The following is a 17010-nucleotide window of genomic DNA, read 5'->3' as shown; positions in this document are numbered from 1 at the left end:
TTTTACAAACTTTCCCGAAAACCTTGACAAATTTGGTAAATCTTGGAAATGGATATTAATTCATGCGTCTTTGTCGATCGAAAGACCCGTTGTAGGTATCCCGAATCAGATTTAGACGTGAGAATCATCGCTTGAGACCCCGAATGTTAGGTGTGTGTTCTTTTACAAGAAAATTGAGGTAAAATCAAACCCAACCAAGACCACACGGCCTGCCACAGGGGCGTGCGGACCACACGGTCATGTGCCATTGAAACCCTAGGATTTTCACTTCTCACAAGGCTTGGACCCTCCCACACAGCCGTGTCTCCTATGTAGCTTAATTTTTGTATTTTTAACACAACTTCAGTTTGTTACACTATCTGGGTGTTGGGAAAATGGGTTCAGAAAACGCAGTGGAAAATACATTTAGGGAAAAAACCAGAGTTTTAATTTTTTTTTCTAAAACAAGATCTTGGTTGTAAATATCTAAAGTAATAAACACTTAATATAAATTGTACATTTTTTATTAGTCTAGGATGAACGCTTCGACCGAGTAATCTTCTTTGCTATCCTTAAGCTTACATCTGCCTAGTGTGGGCTCGTTTCGAATCAGAAAAATTTTCACAAAAATTACTAGTGGAGTAAGTTCATAATTTCTCTAAACTTTTAGGTTAAGTTATAAATTAGAAAAATATCTCTAGAAATTTTCTAGAATAATCTCTTTAGAGAATTTTCTCTCTACAACTTTATTTTGAATTCAAGTATGTGTAAATAATGACCCAAAGCTCTCTTTATATAGGGAGAGTTTAGAGAGTTCAACTATGATTAAACTTAATCACTTTAATATTAAATTAATATAATATTTATCAAGATAAATATTAGATTATATTTAATATTAAATCTTATTAAAATAATAAAATATTTATCTTGTAGATAAATATTAAATTAAATTTAATATCCAAATAATCACTATTAAATTAATAAAATACTATTAAGATAAGTATTAAATATAATTTAATATTAAACTATTAAAATAATATTTTTTTGAAATAATTAATCTGAAATTAAATTCTCTAGTAGAGTCCTAGTAGGAGTGTAATTCTTCCACTGCTGAACCACCGACGACCAACCGCCACTGGCCACTGGGGAGTCGCTATCGCACATTGGCACTATCGTGTCTAGTGATACAGGTGCAACACCTTTATGGCACCCTAAGTCGGTTCGGCTGTTGTTGGTTCGGTCCAAGTCAGTGACGACCCAACCGATTCGATCTAGCCATCAGCTAGACCTTCGGCCCGGTTCGACCAATTTTTGGGTATTGGTTTCAGTTTTGGGCTCCCAAGCCCAATTTACGATCTCAGGTCCAATTTTCAAATTCAATTACCCATTGAGTCAATTGTCTGACTTTGAAAATTAACTCCAAAAATATCATATTAATTTTAATTGATTTGATTAATTTAATTTAATTTTACTTGATCAAAATTAATTTTTCCAAAAATCACTTAGATTTTCCAAATTAATTTTTCAAGAAAATTCTTTAATCAAATTCTCTAGTTGAACAATTCTTACGGCCATTTAATTTAATTCCACATCGAATAAATCAACTCAATTAAATTATTCCTAAAGTTGTAGAATTTTCTTCTGATTCAAATGTAGCCCGATCGAGCTTTTGTTGAGCTAGCGGAAGGACCAATCAGACATTTACAATTACGCTTTAGTGATTGCAATTATGTCCAGAAGCATCATTCCAATAATCCACAATTAATTAATCATGGAGTCAGTCCACAAAAAGTACCATGATTGAAAACTCATTATTTTATACTCTTTACGAAAGCAATTCATCCAACTGCTTTGTCCAATGACCTCGTCATGTGTGTGTTACCTTAATATGATATCCTTGATTCCTTTGAGTTAAATTCGTTCACTCAATACAATCCTATTTTATCTCATAGTCACCATTGTGTCTTCTTAATAATTAATATGATCAGTGTTAACAAATGATTGTGATAAATTAATCGTTCGAGAACAAGCAACTCGTGATCACGTTCCATATTTATCAGTCCACACAATGCCAATGAGAAGATATCATTAACTCTTTAATTGAGCTATAAATTCCACTGTTGCTACTAAAGCCATGCCATACACAAGTCATGTACCCAACATACTGATTATGGGCTCGATTATCTTTAGAGCATAAGCCTCCACTTATATCAAAGCACATGAGTTGCGTACGCATGGTCAGTGACTAACTCATGATTTAGGTAAATCACACCATGAACGTTACAAGTGAATTAATTCACAAATGGATTCAGAATTAATTTATTTTGGGTCCAGTTCATGTATCATTCTACCAATGAATACATCTATGTCTCTATTCGTGGAGTCAACTACTCCGATAGCCAAGACTAGTCATCTCTCCAATTGGAATTCTAAGCGATATAATAATTCTTCTCAGTATTTGAATCAAATGCTCACTTTGATTCTTTTATAGGATTACAGACTCATTTAGATGATCTACTGAAGTAAGTTATTTTTCTCACAATGTAAACGTTCTTTACAATGTCACTTATCTTCAGTTTGAACTTTAGACAATTAATGAGCTAATATTTGTTTGTCACAATTTCGCTATGCATGCAAAATATAAAAGACATAAATACAAAAGACATAATAGTGAAATGTGAAATTAACTTTATTTATTTATTCAACGTTCAAATAGATAGAAAATAGTTACATGCTTACTACAATATGGACACATTCCCAACATTGGGCACACGACCATGTAACCCTTCCACACAGCCTGAGCCATCCCACACATCTTGGCCACACGGCCATGTGCCATTGTTTCTTAAATTTTTCAGTTTTGTCCAAAATTTTATATTTTGTGCAGGTTAGTCCTTGAATGTTTTCCAAACTAGTTTTAGAGTTTAATTTATGCAATTAAGTCCTTTATATTATGAATAATGCTTGAATCCCTGATTTAATTGACTTTATTAATATTAATTATATACCTAATTGCATGAATTGTGAGTAATCATGTTTATTGTATCTATAGTTACGATTTTTCGTATAACATGCCTTATGACACTGCCAAATTGAACCTTTGAAGAATATATGATTTGCCACTGAATTAATTGAATGAAAGCATATTTATTGTTGCAATATTTGATTATTTTTAGTACTTGTTCTGTTGTAATCTGTTTTAAGCATGTCTTATTTTTAATCAAATTTGCTAATCTGGTGGTTCATCCACATATTATTTGGCATCTTTTATCTACAAAAATGTTGTGTATTCACTACCATCTGGCAACGTATTAACCTATAACTTTTGGTGGCTCATCCACAATTCAGTGTGTATGGATGGGCGAGTTCCGAGGAACTCGTATGTTGTGTAGAAATGGGGTAGGATCTTACCTGTTAAACCGATTCCATTTGCATCAGTAAAGTATGAGCTTGAAATTTTGAAATTTCCAATATGATATGGTATATGTGTTTTTGCTTATACATTGCGAAAATTGTTATGTTATTTTGACATATTGAATTTACTAAATGTGATGTAAGCTATGTAAGTTGATTTAATATGTTTATCGGTTGCTTTGGTTATCTTGTGATGGAACTCACACTGAGTTTCATAGATCACTCCACTTTTATTTTCATTCTTTCAGATAACCTATCACGTTAAAACGCGGGCACGGCATTAGAAGGGTCTTGGCATTATCATTTTTAATTCCAACACGTTAAAACTTAATCTTTTGTTTTAAATTTATTTGTCAACCATAATAATTTATTTCAAACTACGACATGGGATTTAGGGCTTATGTTTGCTTATTTTTGCATGCCATTTAGTTATAGTTTTTAATTTGGATATTAAGTTAATATTCTTAATAGTTTATGCATGAACCCCGATTTATTAAAAACCTAAGAGCTTACCATCTTTTCTACTGCTAAGTTAATAATTAAAACGTAAAGGAATAATAAAACGACATTTTAACTAAGTTTTCTACTAAGTTAATTAAATGTTTTAAAATGGCCGTTTTCAAAAGCTCTAACAACTTGCTAGGCTATTTGGGTGACTAATATAATCTCCCGAATTCAGATCTAACGTCTAGACCGAATTGAGAAAATTACACTCGAGGGTTGTTGATAACCTACAATTTAAGAAACCATTTAGGCCAAAGAAAAATGAAAGGTTTTATTTTTTTATTTTTATAAATGTGGCGGGCAGAAAAAAACATTCAAGGTCTTTAATTAATGTATTTTGGATTAAAGGCATTATAAATTTGATTTTAGTTTACATAATATTAAAAGTAGAGATGAAGTAATACGGTTCATGTGTTTAGTAAGATTAATGAAAATTAGGATGTAGATTATACTTTTTTTCATTTTATTTTATTGATATGGATGGACAACAGAACTACAACACCGCTGGCTTAAGCACACAACAAAACTACCACTAAGAACAAAACACATTTAGTTTTCTAAAATAACTTGCGGTCCTCTCACGCCTTTAATATCAAAATCCAACTTCAGTTGATGCAATAACTTTAGGATTTTTGACTAATTTCTAAAAACAAGTCCACCTCTAATAATCTATCCTATTAGTTTTCAATTGTGTTTTATTTTACCCTAATTCTTAATAGTATTAAGGAACAGATGATGTGGCCTGTCTCAAAGCACCACGTCGCTTAATTTCTATTTTTGAATAAATTAAAAATAAGAAAAATAGAAAATAGCAAAAATTTCAGAACAAACTCATTTTTTTAAAAAATTATATAAAATTCCTAGGAATTAAAAATATTTTATTTTATTTTATTTTTTAAAATGCATAAAATACCAAAAAAAGTAAAATATAAAATAAAGAGAAATTCCAGAAAAATATAGAAAAAACAATATAGATATATAAATATCTATACCACTTTTAATAACCTTAAATTTTTCTTTTGGCGAAATAAAATTCAAGAAAATTTTTAAAAATTGTAAGTAAATAAAAAAAAGAAAAAGTTCATATTTTTGTTTAAAAATCAGAAAATTTTAATAATTATAAAATTTCCAGAAATTATAAAATATACTTTTTCTTTTTAAAAGATAATTTACTTTTTGAGTAGGTAATATGTTCGATCATGTAACATAAAATTGAGAAGAAAAATTCGTACCTTCGTATAAAACAAATTTTTATGGTGAATGAATATATATATATATATATATATATATATATATATATATATGTAACATTCTGAGATGCTATAAGAATAACTTCATGCGAAAGGGCAAAGGTTGCTTTCTTTGATGGTGGAAGTTCATTGACAATTTTATGATATATATAGAAGGTTGCATTGTTTTATACAAATATCTTAATTCTCTTTTACTAAATTTCTTTTAGATTTCTTCTTACATTTTTTTGTATTTTTCTCTTTCTTTATAGTATATATATATATATATATATATATATATATATTCAAAAAGTACCTTTTTTAAGTTTTTGGAAATTTTATATAATTTTCCATTATAATTTTCTTATTTTAATTTTTTGATATTTTTGAATTTTTTTGAAATTTTGGTATTTTCATTTTTTTCTTTATTATATGTATTTTAAGCAATAAATTAATAATTTTCTATATTTTTCGAGCTTTTTTTCTTCTAATTTTTAAAATTTATTAAAAAGAGAGTAAAAACTGGTTACTTTCTTTTCATTCACGTAACTCTTCTTTTATATCTTTTTTAATGCCGTTAACGGCTGAAGTAAAATGAAATACGGTTGGAAATGTCAGGTATTAAACTAATAAAAACTATTTTTTGGGTAAACTATCAATATAGTCACTTTTGTTTACCTTAGGTTACATTTTAGTTATTTATGTTTGAAATGTTACGTTTTAGTCACTTACGTTAACGTGTTGTAACATTTTAGTCACTAAGCCGTTAATTATCATTAACGATGTAATGATAAGCTGACGTGGCACGTTAAACAATCATTTCAAACAAAAATTTTAGGTTAAATTATACAATTGGTCCCCATATTTTTTCTTTTTGAGTAATTTAATTTTTTCTTTTATGTTCTTTTAACTTTTCTTTCTTTTTTTCTTTTTTTTTTCATTCTCTTATGCTTCTCCCTCAGTTTTCCTCATTTGAATTTTATTTTTTTCAGGATGAAAATGCTGCTGTGGCATTAAACTATTAGAAAAGAGATACAAATGACGTGGAGTCATTGTTTCATATAATCCTGTCCCCATCACTATAACCATTAAAATAAATTAACGAATCAATTAAATGGTGACACATAGTTGTTTCAAATTTAATCTAATTATTTTTTATAAAAACTAAAAATTATAAAAATATTAAAATTGATATAAACTTATAAATATTATAAGGGTAAACTACCAGTCACTTTTGTTTATCTCAAGTTACATTTTAGTCACTTACGTTAATGTGTTGTAACATTTTAGTCATTGAGTCATTAATTGTCGTTAACAATGTAATAGCAAGTCGACGACATGTTAAATCATCATTTCAAACAAAATTTAGGTTAAATTATACAATTAGTTCCCATATTTTTTTTTTTGAGCAATTTAATTTTTCTTTTATGTTCTTTAACTTTTTTTTCCTTTATTTTTCATTCTCTTCGCTTCTCCCTTTGTTTTCCTCCTTTCTCCATCTCTTTTAATGTAATTTTCTATATTTTCCATTTGTTAAATCAAGGGAAGAAGAAAAGGAAAATAAAGAAATAATAGGAAAAGAATTAAATTGTGCAAAAAAAAATTCAAAGTATAGGGACTAGTTTTAACAAATGAAAAACATAGAAAACCTACGTTAAAACAGACGGATAATGGAGGAAAACAAAGGTAGAAGTAGAAGAGAATAGAAAATGAAGGGAAAAAAAGTTAAAAGAACATAAAAGAAAAAAAATTAAATTGCTCAAAACAAAAAAAATATATATGGAGACCAATTGTATAATTTAACCTAAAATTTTTGTTTGAAATGATTATTTAACCTGCCACGTCAGCTTACCGTTACACTGTTAACAACAATTAATGGCTCAGTAACTAAAATGTTGCAACACGTTAACGTAAGTGACTAAAACGTAACATTTCAAACATAAGTGACTAAAATGTAATCTAAGGTAAATAAAAGTGACTATTTTGATAGTTTACCCATGCTTTTTTAAGTACTAAAGTGATAATTTGGTACAATTTTGGGGGCAAATAGTGCATTAACCCTAAAAAGAATTAAAGAGATAAAAAGAATTGAAAAAAAAAGATTAATTTGAGAAAGAGAATTTATGGCTTTAGATTGCAATTTGGCCAAAAGTTCTTGTTTTTTCTCCTTTTGGTGCATTTAAGTTGGGGGGAGACCAATCGGTTGAGTCTTAGCTTAATTGGCATGAGTTTTATTGTCAATGCAGGAAGATGTGAGTTCGAGTGCATTGAAGCACATTCTCCTCTTAATTATAAGTTAGGGAGGGGCTATAGGTACTTCTAAGTATTATGTTGAAAAATTTTTGGGAGATAGAAAGAAAGAATTAATTTTTTGGTTTTCTATAAAGAAATTCTAAGGTAATGAATTAAATAATAATCTATAATATATATAAAAAGAGAGATTTACCTTATGAAACTCCCGATTAACTTGTGAATAAAACCATCAATAATTAGATTAATTTTTATGAAATTCCTAGAAAAATGACTTCTATAAACTTCAATTGTTACAATCGTTTTCAATGAAATCGAATAGTGGTTTTGAGACCAAAATTTGATGTGAAAATATTTATTTTATTATTATTTTAATGTCTACATCATGTTATTATTATCGTATAAAATTTTGTTAAGCAATTTTACCGTTTGCATGCTTAATTCGATAAACAAGACTAAATTGTAAAAGGTACAAAAGTAGAGTTCTAGTAGCTAAAGGTATCAAATGGCTATAGAACTTTAATGTAAGAGTTCTTATGTGGTAATTAGACCATTAATGAAGTTAGTGGAATTATATGGCTTGGTATTAGTGAAATTTTTAATATTTTAAAAGGTTATAAAGGTAATTTGGTAAATAATGATAAAAATAATAAAACAAAGCCACCATCTTTCTTTCTTCATCTTCAACCAAAATTTAAGCCTAAGATAGCCATGGGAGAAGCTTTAACATTTGTTCATCTCTCCTAGCTTGCATGGTAAGATTTTTCGTCTCGTTTTTATTGATTTCTATGTTTTTGGAGTCGTTGTAGCTTAATCTAGCTAGCCCAGGAACTAATTTGCAAAAATTTTAAAATTATAAGATGTTTCCATGAATGAATTCATGTGTTTTTGATGTTTTATGGAAGAAAATGGATAGTTGTTGTTAGATAAACAACTTTTGTTAAGTGATTTTTGATGAAATTTTCAATCAGGGATTAAATTGAAAAATAGAAAATATTCATGGTGAAATTGTGAAAAAAATGAAATTTATGGCTTGCTAGGGACCTATATGAAATTTAGGTATAGTGGATTAATGAGAAATTGCATGAATTTTCATTTTATGAGTTTGGGACTAAATTATAATGAAATCAAAATTATAGGGGCAAAAATGTAAATTTTCTAAAATATGAATTTGGATTGAAATGAATAGAATAATTATTGAATTGAATTGAATTTGTTCATTTAGATCAAGATAAACCTCGTATGGCTTTAGATCGAGGCAAAGATAAAGTTTCGGATTAACCGACTCCGTATCTACATTTTATCGTTGAGGTAAGTTTTTGTAATTAAATAGGGTTTATATGCTTTTATTTGAAAAATTATGTGTTGTGGGCTACCATGAAATTAATTGTCATATATCCAATGATGTTGCGTCGACTACCGAGCCCCGTTTGAACCTTAGGAATTTGTAGGATACAAATGACATGTCATTAGGGTTTACATGTTTCAGGTGCTGGTCTTGAATGTCCTACCGATTGCTGAGGTCCGGCATGTGTTGCGAATATTCGACAACTCATGTGAGCATCGTGCAACTACGTTCCGACCTAGAACTCGTGTGAGCAGGCCCATTTTCACAGCTCGTGTGAGCATACTGATTCACAGCTCGTGTGAGCATATATGTACAAGAATTGACGAGTTACGGTTATATGTATTAGCACACTTCATGTGAGCTATCTCGGGTATCCAACGGTATTCTAAACGGTTCAACGGGTATTATTCGAAAGGAAATGGTAAGAGAATGATATGAATTAAGACATGTACATATATGAATTTCTTTGATATAGTGATACATGGAAATTATGTAAGTTAAACTAGGTGACAAACTCAAATGATGCATGTTAAGATTAATGGTTATCCATGTTATTGTGCCTATGACTTATATTATGTATGCTAACATGTTTGGTGCGGATGCTTAGGCTTTGGCCAAGCTTTGGTTCGATTATGCCATGCTAAATTTAAATGTTATGTAATGAAATGGTAAGTTAACTTTTACATTATACGAACTTACTAAGCATTCATGCTTACTTTGTGTTATTTTTCATGTTTTATAGTGAACCGGAAGCTCTTTCAGGTTGGTAGCTATCGGAGATCTATCACACTATCCATCGACTAAATCGGTAAATTTTGATGTTTCTAAGTCATGGTGATAATGGCATGTATAGGTGTTTTTGTTTGATGATATAGTCATTTGTGTTGGCTTGTAATTCTGGTCTTTTGGGTGATGGAATGGTGTTATGTTGGCATGAATATATTTGGCCTTGTAATGGTTGTTATTATAGTTTTTATGGTACTTAAATGATGAGAGTTTGGAATGGTAATTAAAATGCATACTATAAGTTGTTATTTGATATGTTTGGATATGGTCATTTTGGTATATGGGATGTAGTTGACATGTATGGCTAATGGTGTTAGTGTTTAGTGATGATAGATGTTAAATGACCAATTTGGTATTTTGAGTGTGACTTTGATATGTGAAATTAGCGGTAAGTTTTGGCATGAAGTTGGTTACAAGTTGGTTGATTTATGTCTAAATTATGAAATTGTATAATACATGTTGGTTGTTGTGATTGAGGTGCCTTTTGGGCATATTAGTCATATGAACATATATCATATTTTTTTAGCTTGTTTATGTGTGGTTTATGTATACCTTGAATGCTTGGTTATATGTGAAAAAGAGTTGTAGGTGTGTGCATGCTTTGGGTGAGAAAAATGGCTTGGAAATGGCCTATTTTTCATCCACACGGCCAAAGATATGGGTGTGTGTCTCAGCCGTGTGTGACACACGGCCGTGCGACACGGCTTGGCACACGGGCGTGTGAGGCCATTTCGAAGGGTACACGACCTGGCACACGGGCATGTGGCTTGGCCGTGTGACCCAAGTCAATGTGTTACACGGGCACAAACATGGGCTGGGACACGGCCGTATGTCCCTACTTCGAATGCCCACACGGCCTGAGACACAGGCGTGTGTCTTAGTCGTATGACCCCTGTAGTATGAAAATTTTCAATTTTTCCATAAAAATCCTATATGTTTTCGATTTAGTCTCGACTCGTTTCTAATGTGTTTTTAGGGTCTCGAAGGCTCGTATAAGGGACAATATGTATGTCATGGATTGATTTTGCTATGAATGATGTTATGAATTAAATGTTTTGAATTTTTTTCATAGCTTTGAATTGTAAACTTCCGTAATGCTCCGTAACCCATTCCGGCGACGGATACGAGTTAGGGGTGTTACATTAATAGTCAAAAAAGAAGAGAAGAATCACTCAACTTTATTCAATTTTGCCCAATTTAACTAGCCAAATCTTTTTTTTTTATATAGGTACTTACATAATAATGTTTAAAATAAATATAAACTCTAAAAAAAATATAAAAGAGTTTCACACTAATAATTTAATCTATAGCCAAACTATATCTAATCAATAATCAATAAATTAAAAACTTTTAAAACTAATTAAATATTCAATTTTACAAGTCATATGTAATTCAAACTTTAATTATACGAATAAATAAAATATATTAAATAAATTTCTAAGTAATATAAATCTCTAAAACTTAAGCCTAAAAAATACTCATATCCCATCCAAAAATAGGCCACAGGTTGGTGGATGTTTCATCCCTTCCTAAGTTCGTATCATTCTCCCCTCTTCAAAAAGGATTCACCCTGGAATCCAAACATTATGTGAGGAATGGTAAATTGTGCTACTCCCATTAGATCCACAAAAGCTTCATATGTATCTTCTCTTACTATTGTGGGTTGAGAATATGACTTCGATTACTCTCGGCCTCTTTACAAGAGGTAATCTCACCACCTAAAACCCCTCATAAATTTGAATTTTCATCAAATCAAAGTAACATTCTAAGGGAAATAATGGTGCATCTAACTCTTCAAAACTAGACTCTAACGTCAAGGGGCTTGATCTTTTGTCTCGCAATCCGTGCGGCCTTAGGCGATCCGTTCATTCCAAACTTGCCTAAGTCAGCCTTAACACCACAAGTGAGGATTCCTTTAGAATTTGTATAGCGAAAGCAATTTATGCCAAAAGAAGCCACAAAGGAACAACAGAAAGCCACAGAAAAGAATGCCCGAGAGGTGTTTGAGTAAATGCTCTCCAAGAATTCTATTACTCTTAAGAATTCAAGTTACAATGGATTGAAGTACAAGTGAGGGGGAAGCTCTCTATTTATACTTAAGCTCCGCCAAAACCTACAGTCCGGATTAAGTTACATTGACGGATAAAATTAGCCTTATCCGTCAAATTATGGGATTTACAAGATATACCATATCAAATTAAATCTAAAGATATGATTCCCATATTTACTAAAAATAGCCTATGTTGCCATATCTTCATTATTGGACCTACTAGGTTTCAATCTGACAGGATTTTCCAATAGTTCTTTGAATCGGGTCAGTTCTCGTGAGCTAAATGATCCATATCTTATCGATAGACCTCCATGAAGTGCATCTTGTGTCATAGTTACGGGCTTGGCCCATGACACTAGTATATAACTTTTGGATTCATCGCAATTTACAATTCACTATCATTATTATTACGATTCTCCTTCTCACAAGGTATTTCTGTTAAACAAACTTAATATCAAGAAATGACTGGAAAATTAAACCAAAGCTCCCTCAAAAATTTCTCTTCATGATAATCCTTCTTTAGACAATCATATCCTAAATGGGCTTTTTCACCGTAATATCAACATTCATAATTTGTGATCCAATTGGTTGGCAAAAAAGTGATAGCTTCCACCTTGTTATTCGTTTTATCATTGGTCTCATCAATATCAAACTATATTTCAAAGTTTGGGTTTTGTTCTTCATGTCTTATCTTCATTCTGTAATAATTTTCACAAATGTTCTTAAGAAATTTTTTTTCCATCACACTAATAAACATCGTAAAAAAATCTGCAAATCGCTTTGAGTTTAATGTTTCAAAATGAAACCTTGAATTTGATACTACATGATATGAAAATCCAAGATCAATTGAAATGGAAATAGAATTAAAGAGTTCAAATTGAATAACTTGTAAAAATAATTAAAAAGATTAAAGAAAATGGGAAAAAAGATGAAATTGAGACGGAAATAGAATTTATGGCCTTAGATGGGAATTTGGCCAAGAGTTTTTTCCCTCTTTTTTTTGATATACTTCATGTTCGTGTTTTACGATCCATGTTCGAGGTTCGTGGCTGCCCCTCCCAACAATGTTGTCTCTAATATTCGAACCTAGGTTCTCCTGTCACATCCCAAAAGTAGAGCTAGAAGAAATAGGGATAAAATTTATATTTTATTTTTAAAGCATAGGGTGAGAGAATTTAGAATGCCTGAAAAATTAATTTTGTTAAGAAATTAACAAGAATAAGCTTGTTAGTTTAGTGCTAAAGCTTTAACTTATACTTAAGTCCTAAGTTCAAAACCATTATGCATCTTTCTACCAAAACATTTTATTTTCTTATTTTTACCCATAAAGTACCAAAAATTCAAACTAGCCTAAACCAAAAACTATTTTTTTTAAAATTTAATCATTAACTTAAATCAAACATAATTCTAAACGAATTCCTAAACATATTACAATTAGGGAAAGAAAGTTTATAAATAGCCTATCTTTTCAAACCCTAGAATTGTAATACCCCAGAATTTAGGGTTAGACGTTTTGAGGTTATGGTTAGGGTCATTGAATAGGTCTGGCAATTGAGTGGGTTTTTGCGTTTTAATGTCAGAATGAGCCTGCTGGTTCGGTGGTGGTGAGTGTGTTAGTTTACCTTTGGGTTTCGGGTTTGAGTCCTTATGTGTGTTTTAAGGAATTAATTTATTTTGGTTTTGCTTTTTGTTTTTTAAAGAATTACTTTTAAAATTTGAAAGAGGAGTTTTTTTTTAGTTTGACATTCTTTTCCTATTTCTTTTTTCCTATTTTTTCTTTTTGTTCCCTCTTTTATTTGTCGATTCTTTCCCCAAATTTCAGTTCTTTTGATTTCTTGTTTCTTCCATTAACACACGTTACGTGTTGTCTGTCAAAATTGATCGTCCGTGCGTGTTTCGTTTTATCGGAAGTGAAGCGGGTGAGTTTTGTTCATGAGGGTTTATGATAGAATTGCTTATGTCTCTATTATTTGTTAATTGAATTTCTTATAGTTCAAGTTTTTGTGTGAAATTGAGGTTTTCGAACAGTTTGATGAGAGCAAATCGATTGATCCTTGCTGCTTGATATTGTGTCCTAAGGTGTGTGTTTTAAATGGTTTAACTTCGGTATCGAATTGTAGTGGAATTTGATAATGTCTTGTGTGTTTATGAAATTGATTATTTGAAGTATCATATTGTTACTGAATTGCATGAAATTCTGTATGTTTTCGCATAATTCTGGGTTACCAAGTGTTGGGGATCATTTCGACATCAAAAACACAAATTTTAGGCTGTTTCGGTGTGGTTTCGTGACCACACGGATGGCCACACGGCGTCTGTTGCACACAAGAGGTCCACACGTCTGTTGCACACAAGGGTTTTCGATGATTTTTGGTACCATATGGCCTGGCCATACGGGCATGTGTACCCACACGGGCGTGTGAGATCTCCACACGATCGTGTCTCCTCTGGTTTTTAATTTTTGGCATTTTTGGACAGTGAGTTCCACGGGCTACTTACATGGCCGTGTAACTTTGTCACATGGGTGTGTGTCTCCTCCACATGGGCGTGTAGGCCTTCACACAAATTAGACACTTCCACACGGTTGGGGCTTACGGCCTTGTGGCCCTATTTTGCAGAATTTTTGTTTTAAGTCATAAACTATCTGTTTTATGTTTTTGTGTAATCTGACCCTCGTTAAAGCCTCGGTAAGTGTGTTTAGTACTCGATTTAGTTTTGTTTGTGTATATATATGCGTTTATGGGCTTTAACTTTATTGTTCGTTTATGTGATAAATAAGTATGAATTTATTATTGTTGTCGTAACTGAATATTAGAATACAAGTGTAATCAAATCTGAATCTGTTCAACTGGAAATGTTAATGTCCGTTTCTGTATGAAGTCTGCATAATGCGTGCATTGTTGCATAGCATGAGAATTTTTGGATCTGGCTATGAAGAGAAGGAAGATAGGCTTAGCAGTTTTAACTACGATACTTTTGTATAGCGGTTTACCGCACTATCCTATACATATATCAGCTCAGCTATATACAGTTACTCAAGTGGCATAGTTCAACGTTATGGTGTGTAGGGTGGATGAACCTATTATGATTCTATATGGTATTCATGGTGGACAGGCCTACCATAGCCCTTATGTGGTGTACTGGATGAATGAAGTGGTGTTTGGTTGGTGGGGTGGGATTTTGACTTGTGCATCCATTCGCATTTGAATAAATGTCTATTTGTCAGAACATTTGTTCTGTTTGTATGAACTTTTGGTTATTGACAATATAGTTAATGTCATGTAATATGTTCTGATTCTTGCGTATGATTGGAACATCATTTATGTGGTTTGATATTGTATTTGACATACCGATTGAGACTTTCGTAAGTGATATTTTTATACATATGCTTGTCTGAAGTATTTATTGTGTCACTTCGTCTTTTGCCATCTGTTCATGTTTCGGACTCACACTGAGCTCGCGTAGCTCATCTCTATACTGTTTTTCCTTTCAGGTACATCCCGTGTTTTGAAGCTGGACTCAGTATACTGGAGGTCTCAGAAAGATATGGTTTGATTTGGTTTAAGTAAAATCTCATAAGTTTTATACGGCTAATTTTAAGTCAGTTTGTAAAACGATTATATAAACTGTGGTACAAGTTTTTATGTTGGACTTTCTTAAGGTGTTATTTGGACTGAACTTTAGAAATTGTGGATTTTATCTTCAAACGTTTGACGCCGGTTTAATATTGTTTCAAACATAATGAACAAAAAGGTTTTCTTGGTTTGAATTAAAGTTTTTGTCTCCGCCACTTTTGGTGGCCAATGTAACCTCCAAGGTTCAATCTAAACTTCTAGGCCAGATTTTGGGGTGTTACAAGAATTTTTATTTAGAAAAATTTTTAAGCGAAACTCCCAAAATCTTTCTTTTCTCCTCCATTGTCGAAACAATTTTCAACCAAAGATTTAAAGGTTTTCAAATCTGTCCCTCTCCTCCAAGTAGATTTTCGTTTCCTTCATCCAAAACCCTAGATATGTGAACCCTATATATGCGAACCCTAGATACACGAACCCTATATGTGTAAACCCATAGATGCGAACCCTATATGTGTGAACCCTTTATATGTGAACCTATATACGTGAACCCTATACGTGTAGATCCTATATGTGCGAACCCTATACATGCGAACCCTATACGTGCAAACCCTAAATATGCAAACCCTATATGCATGAACCCTACATGTGAACCTGTTATGTATGTGTTAGCCGAACTAAACATGCTAATATCCCAATGTTAATTCGTATGAAAAAACTGTATATATGAAATTGTTCACATAAAATAATTGCATATGTGAAATTTATATGAATTAATTGCATGCCAGTGATTATTAGTTTGAAAATTCATACATCGTATTGAAAGGTAAATGTGCTTGATAAGCATAGGAATAGATTATTGATTGATAAATAGCATGACATGCTAACTTTATGTGCATGATTACATGAAATCGGGTGTGGAGGACAGAGGAGTTCTGCAGGAGAAAGTGGCAATTTAAGTCCACACCGGAAGTCAGTACTGCACGAAGTAGACGACGATGTCACCAAAACTATGTAAATCAGGATGATAGTTTAAAAAGCCATCAAAATCGGGCAACCGAGATGGTAAGTTATTGTAGTAAAAGTCATCGTCATCATCACCGGGAAATCTGGGATGGTCAATTTTTGAAATGTGTTTCAGTGTGTCGAGCGATGCTCGAGGGCGGATAAGATGGATGGGTGTGAACTTAAAACTAAAATTGCATTGCATCATGAACATAACATGTACATGCATTGATTTACTAAATGTTCCTTACATTATGCTTAATTGCTATGTTGTTATAAATTGAATGCTTTATTTTTTTGTATGACCATATGTAGTGGTTTAAAAATTAGACTCACATGGAGCTGTCATAACCTCACGTTCCCTTTTTCTTACCTTTCAGGTATGCAAGAAACTATGACTCGGAATGACATCGGAGGAACCTCAGACTAGCAACTTGTTTTTTATTCTTATTTTAAAGTTTCCATTATAAGTTTTCCTTATTTGCTTTTAGGGTTGTAATTATTAATTATTTCTTACTTTTATATCTTAGGTTTGGGATTGTTTAGCTTATTAATTCTAAGCATGATACTTAGTCAATACTATGATAATTGCATGTTATTTGGTTTAGAAAACTATTACTCTTAATAATGTTTTCCATTGCTTCACAAATACTTTAAGTTTTGAAAAGTCTTTTCAACTTTAACCGCTTTTTTCAAAACCTCACATTGATAATATTGTAATTGAATTGCTAAGTAAAGTCGGTTTAATTAAAGAATATTTCCCTTTAAATAGAAGAGCGATTTTCATACAATCCAACTCAAAGCAAAAGAAAGAAAATGTATATTTTTTAGAAATTCTAAGGTAATGACTTAAAACCGATAGTAAAAATTTCA

Source organism: Gossypium raimondii, chromosome 7 (assembly GCF_025698545.1).
Source record: "Gossypium raimondii isolate GPD5lz chromosome 7, ASM2569854v1, whole genome shotgun sequence".
Taxonomy (NCBI): domain Eukaryota; kingdom Viridiplantae; phylum Streptophyta; class Magnoliopsida; order Malvales; family Malvaceae; genus Gossypium; species Gossypium raimondii.
The sequence above is the reverse complement of the archived record's forward strand: the minus strand, read 5'-3'. Positions refer to the sequence as shown.